Raw genomic sequence first — 6,919 nt, 5'->3', positions numbered from 1 at the left:
ACACAGTAACATTGCCTATAGATTTTACCAATAAATACAAGTCAAAGAAAGCAAAATTGGTTATACTCGGGTATTAACATGTTCAATATGACCCCCGTTCAGTTTGAGGCAACACTTGTACCGTTGTAGGTTTTGTATCATTTTTATGAATAGGGGTTGTCAAACACTAATTCAGTATAAAAAAGTTGTGCTTTGATATGTTGCTGGACGGATTTTAATAAAAATAACATCTTGATTTTTACAAAACTGAACTGTAAATGACAGGAAGTGAGCACTGAATTGACTCTGGTAGTAACAAGCAAGAACCAAAGTAACTTGGAATATAAAAATCAGCTGTGACTGTCTCTGTCTGATTGGATTGGAGGCAGCCACCTGCAGTGACAGGTCAAGGTCAGCTGGTCTTTTCTGCTCTGCCTGCTGTCTGCTTTGTTTACTTTGTACATATTGTTGACACTACTGACTGAATCCGCCCATCACTGATATTAAGTCAAAGTCAAAGTCAAAATCTCTTTATTTACAAAATTTCATAGAGAAATGTATTGGCGTCAATAATACAATGTTAAAGTTTAAAATTTACAAAATAAATAAGTTGAATTGAGGCAGTCTTGATGTCTAAGATGGTCATGTGTCTTGTAGATATTCTTCCAGCGTGTAGAATGGCCTGGTCACCAGCCATCTATTCATGCCCATCTTCAGTTTCTTGCCCTTCTGAGCCTTTATCTCGGTTGGCAGCAGGTTGTAGAGCTTGCGTCCCCATGTACGATGGCTTCTCCCGTACAGTGATAGATGGTGTGCTGGCAGGATGTAGTTGTCAGCATGTCGAGTGTTGTACTGGTGTACATCTGTTCCCCGAGGGAGTTCATTCATGTCGGCAAACATAATCACTTCCTGGATGTAGAGGGCCACAACTGTCAAGATGCAAAGATCCTTGAAACCTTCACGACAGCTTTCCTTGGGTCCTAGGCCTTTAAGAGTTCTTATTACTTTCTTCTGTATCAGGAGAAGTCTCTGTAGGTTAGTGACTGTGGTGCCTCCCCATATAGCAATGCTGTACCTCAGATGTGATTCGAAAAGGGCATAATAAGTTGTCTTTGCAGTGATTAAATCACTAATGTGGTAAATTCTTTTGATAACAAAGAGGCTGGTGTTATAGTTTCCTGCAATGGTTGTCAACATGCTGAGTCCATGAAAGAGTTTCGTCAATTGTTACGCCAAGAAATGTTGCCTTGGGTTGCATGTCAACTTCTGGTAGGGCTGCAGTTTCATCTCGTCTTCTACCGAATGCTAGTTGTTTGGTCTTGGTCATATTGACTACTAGGTCGTTTGAGTGGCAGTACTGGTATGCCATATTTAGTGCAGTATATGAGTCAATTGCTAGCTCTTCTGCAGAGCTCCCAGTGAGCAGAAGAGTAGTATCGTTGGCGTACATTAAAGTAGAACAGTAGGCATTTAAAAGATGAGGCATGTCATTGGTAAATAAGATAAACAGTACAGGGCCTAGGACTGATCCTTGTGGAACTCCTCGGCTTTACAGGTAAACGGTTTGGAATCTGATGTTTTGTATTATCCCTTTGCTATGATGTCTTATCTCCACCACTTGGGTGCGTTCTTCCAAATAGCTTTTAAACCACCTGTAAGCAGAGCCACTAATACCCAGGCTTTGAAGTTTTTGCAGGATGAGGTTGTGTACCTAGGCAGTCAAAGGCTTTGCTGAAGTCAAGCATTATGCCAGTCACAAGCTTTCCTGCTTCCAGTTGATCGCAAATGAACTCTGCCAGCTCAGCAATTGCAATTGTTTGTGGATCTGCCTTTCACAAACCCATGCTGACTATTAGTTAGCAAGTTTTGTTGTTTAAGGTAGTCCATCAGTCTCTTTAATACAACTTTTTCTATTACTTTGGAAAAGGTGGAGATCAGTGAAATTGGTCTATAGTTTGCTAGGTGTCTTTTGGCAGTTACTTTTATGCTTAGGATATACTTTTGCAACTTTCAAGGCGGATGGAAAGAGTCCCGATGATATTGACTTATTTATGATGCTGACCAAGGGGGTTGTAAGGGCTTCACTGCAGTGTTTAAGTAACTTTGATGATACTTCATCAAGCCCTGCTGAGGTTTTAGACTTCATGCTTTTAATCATAATTTGTACTTCTTTCTGTAGTGGTGTTGTGAAGTTGGCTGAGCCTACAATTTGCTACATGGAGTGTTAGCTGTTGACCTTTTTGGTTGCTGATTATTGATGTCCAACGTTTTCTGTGCAACTTTGGTGAAGAATTCATTGAAATGTTCAGCGATTTCATTTGGATTGGTTGTTTTCTTTTCCATTTATCTTCAGTTTTCAGCTGCTCTTTGCCTTGTTCTGCACTCTTCCTTTCACTGTTTACTATTTGCCAGATTGCTTTTGATTTATTGTCAGCTCTGTTTATACAGTTAGATGATGCCTGGCGTTTTAGCATTTTTAGTCTAAGGTCATAGTTTTTCTTAGCAAGGGCTGTGTCTGTTTTATGCAGGTCACTTCCTGTAGTCTGGTACTTTCTAAGGCATTGAAGATAAGTTTCTTTCAGTGTAAGAGCTTCACACGTCTTTATGGTTAAAATTTGTTTTCTTCTTATTTCTGGTTTTCTTTTAGGGCAAGCTGCATCAATGTATATTGCCAGAGTATTTAAGAAGGCATTGTTATGCGTCTTCAGCATTTTGGGCTCCAAATACTCCAGCCCAGTCCTCATTGTGCAGTAAAGTTTTTAGAGTGTCAAGATTGTCCTTTTTCATTTGTCGTTGAATAAGACTAGAGGTTTCTGTTTTCTGTGCTTCAAGAGATATTTTACTCAATTGTGCGGTGTGGTCTGACAAGCCTGTGTGTATTACTGTGGCATTGATGTTGGATGCAGATAGGTTTTGAGCATATACAGTCTATGGAGGAGGTGGAGTTGTAAGTGATTCTGGTTGGGGGTAGAGGCAATCTCATCATGTTATGGCTGGCCAGTGTTTCTCTTCAAGTTTTCGTGATTCATTATTTGACACTAGGCTGTTTACGTTTATATCACCCATAATGATTATTGAGTGGTTTTCAGCCTTAGTTTCTTCGATGATGTTAGAAAGAATGTCTAAGGCTTCATTCAACTTTTCGCTTGGAGATCTATATATGCCAGAGACGTAAAGGTGTTGTTTTCCGACCGCTATTTTTTCTGAGCATTGCCACCTCACATACGAGTTTCCTTGCAATATGATGCGATATCTCCAGTGGCTCTGTTTTTTGTTGTAGTGAGTCTTTCACATATATTGCAACCCCTCCTTTTCTGGTTTTCTTTCCTGCAAAAGTGTGCTTTGAGGGAGTATTACTGGGAGTTTTAGTATTCCTCTAAGAGTTCAGACTTCAGACCATGCTCACTCAAGATGACTATGTCAGGTTGAATGTCTTGAAGTAGATGAGATAATCTGTCTACTTTGTTCCTTACCTCTTGCACATTTTGATGTAGTATTAGCAGTTCCCTTTTAAATGACTTCTTCTTTACTGCGTTGGGGGTCAAGTTCTCTCCTTTCTGTGGCTGCCATTCAATAAAAAAGAATGAGAAGAGTTGTTATTGGAGTGGTTTATTAGATAGTTAGCTTTAAATTGCTCAATGTTTGTGTTGTAAAATTCTTCTATTGTTTCTTTGGGCCCAAGTTTGGTTGCAGTGTAAGGTGGTCTTTTCTCCAAGGGTGGTGTCTCTTTACTTAAAGGTAAGAGGTTTATCTTCAACAATTTTTGGTTGTAGGTTTGCTGTGTCGAACTTAAGTGTGTCCAATGTCTGGAAGTTATTACAAGGAATGGGATGGTTTTTTATTTGGCTGGCAGCATATTTTGCTGTTTGAAGTGAGATACTCATGTGGTTAATTTGTTTTTGTTGAATTTTCCTTGTACTATGAAGTGAGCTGTTAACAAATGTTTTTGGAGTGGATTTTGGGTACCTTGAAGTTGTCTGTGGTTGGAATTATTGCAGTTTGAGTACTCTGTTCATGAAGAACAGGTCTTTGTGAAACATTGGGCTGGGAGTTAAGCTGATCATTAAGGCGTTGCAATTGTGGTCTCCAAACTATCTTGTCTGGATTTCATCTGGGCCAACTCCAATACAATGTTTGGTGGGGTTTTAAGTTTTGTCTCTGGTGATGCAAGACATTCTGCGGTTTGAGTCTCAGTTTCTACCTTACTTCTAGTTTCCAGTTTGCCCACTATCTCTTAGGTGTATTGCATTTGTGTTTAGAAGAGAGATTTGTGTTTCAAGATTTTTTATTTTAATGGATTGGTCTTCAATTAGATGTTCCTGCTTTTGATCATAGTCTTCAAAGATATTTTGGATTTCCAAGTTCTTTTGCTTTTCTTTTTGAATTTGACTTTGTAGCTCTGCTAACTCTTGGGTCAGAGATTCAATTCTTCTATTGTATTTATCTTCTTCTTCAGTCAGTTCTTCAATTCTTAGCCTCACTACTAGCTAGCTTGCAACTGGGTACTTGTCAACTTGCTTTCTAAAATAGATATTTGTTCCTTTAATTGTCGGTTTTCTTCCAGTAATGCCGAACCTATTGTAGCAGCCATTGTCAGCTTATCCTCTTCACTAACTGAGTTTTTTGTAAAAGATCATTTTTCAATAAGACTGTTTTCCAGGGCTGTAATTGAGTTATTGGTTGTTTTGTTTTTGTGGACCAGATGAGGTTATAGGTGCTAGGTCAAGTGACTGGTTAGCCTTGTCTTGAAGGACAGATATTGTGGGTAATTTTGGTAGGTCAGAGCAGTTTCTGCAGGTCCATGTGTTAATCTCAACCTTTGACAATTTCTTGAGGCACTTGTCTGTAATATTTACACACCCTGCATGGTACCTCAGGTGACATGGGCCTGTACATTTAATAGCAGAATACTTTACTCCAATACTACAAGCCACCACATGGGTATTTGGAGGTCATTGTTCCAATGTAAAATTGAATCAGTTTTTTAAAAGTTTGGCTGTTTCTTTATGTCAAAAATCTTCAGGTTCTAATGTAAAATTCAGTAACTCAGGTCAGACTCTTATTGGTCAAAAATAGGATAATGTCATTCAGAAAACTGTTTATTTATACTAAGTTTGTCAGACTCTTAGTGGTCAACAATAGGGTAATGTCATTCAGAAACTGTTTATTTATACTAAGTTTGTCAGACTCTTAGTGGTCAATAATAGGGTAATGTCATTCAGAAACTGGTTTATTTTATACTAAGTTTGTCAAACTCTTAGTGGTCAATAATAGGGTAATGTCATTCAGAAACTGTTTATTTATACTAAGTTTGTCAAACTCTTAGTGGTCAATAATAGGGTAATGTCATTCAGAAACTGTTTATTTATACTAAGTTTGTCAGACTCTTAGTGGTCAGAGAGTGTAGGCAGGTTTGAAATGTAATTGTGCATTTTGTATCAGGAGAGAGATATAATACAGCCTGTGATAGCACTATTGCCAGTTGTGAGGAGTTTATGCTGAGTAGAGGAATGCTGACTCTGTTATCTAGGTCAGCGGCCTGGCTCACAGGTGGCTTAGTCTAGCTAACAAGACAGTCTTGTTATTGAGAAGAATTATAAGTAGTGTTAGTGACGTCACTAGCTTATGTAGTTAAACTATTTTGTGACGTCACAGTTTTATGTTATATAAAATTTCTCTCTTTTTTTTATGTGTTGCAAATAAATATTTTTATCTTAGAGCATTATTCTCATGTTTTAAAACAGTGCTTAGTTGTAAAAATCTGATTTTCAACGTATTGCTGCCCTTGAAATGTAGGTCAGCTAGTAGTGTTTTTTTTAAAAGTATATTTTCTTGTTAATCTTTAGTTGAAATTGTTTGTTTTATTAGTGAATTGACTCACGGTACTCCAGGTAAGGTGTTGATTATAGATTTATTTGTTGTTGTCAACCTAAAAAACCATCACTATTTTGCTGTTTCTTGAGACACTTTTCACTGTAGTTGTTGGCAGGTAGCCATCTTGGATGTATTTGTATTGTATTACATTATCTCAACTCTTTGCAGTTTTTAATAGGAACTGTTCATAGTTTTTTAAAAACACGGTGTGATAATACATTGAAGTCCATGTTGAATACATACTGACTTGTGTAAATATTTGTAAATAATTGTACATCATACTTTAAAATATTTGAAAATAATTGTACATAATACAAATTAACCCTAAGAACTGGCGAGTAGACTTATTCTGAACTGGCAATTTTTTGTCTGCTAACACTTATTTTTAAACAACTACTAAAATGACTGTTTGTCCATTTAATACAGGAGATATTATTTTTGGAAAAATCAAAGGAATACGTCACTGGCCTGCAAAAATAATAGATATTGTCACAAATGAAAACAAACCGCCTAAGTTTGATATTCTGTTCTTTGGGGATAATACCACTGCTACAGTCAAACAAAGCAGCCTGGCTCCATACTTAGAAAACATACATACTTATGGATGCCCACCGACGGACAGTCACAGAAACGAGAAATTTAACTTGGCGCTAAAAGAAGCTGAATCAGCATTTTATAATCAGACACCAAGTGTAAACAGGTACACACCAACGCCTGACAATGGATACTCAACCATGTATACATCTGCTGGGACAAAGATCCTTCCCACAAGAAACAACAGCTCAATAATAGAATTAGAAAACAGTCTTCTAGAAAATGACCCAACAAATGATGAAGACAAGCTTAAAATGGCTGCCACCATAGGTGCGACTCTCCTAAAGGAAAATAACCATCTAAAAAAACAAGTAGCTGTACTGGAGAGTAATCTGGCTAGCAACGAAGCAAAAATGGAAGACATGAAAGAAGAGGAATTAAAGTACCTGGACAAAATGGAAAAACTGCTTGTCAAGCTAAATGAAACTCAAGCACAACTGGACAAAGAGAAACTTGAAAAATCACATAACCA

The sequence above is a fragment of the Homalodisca vitripennis genome, chromosome 4, assembly GCF_021130785.1.
Source record: "Homalodisca vitripennis isolate AUS2020 chromosome 4, UT_GWSS_2.1, whole genome shotgun sequence".
Classification (NCBI taxonomy): domain Eukaryota; kingdom Metazoa; phylum Arthropoda; class Insecta; order Hemiptera; family Cicadellidae; genus Homalodisca; species Homalodisca vitripennis.
Note: the sequence above shows the minus strand (reverse complement) of the source record.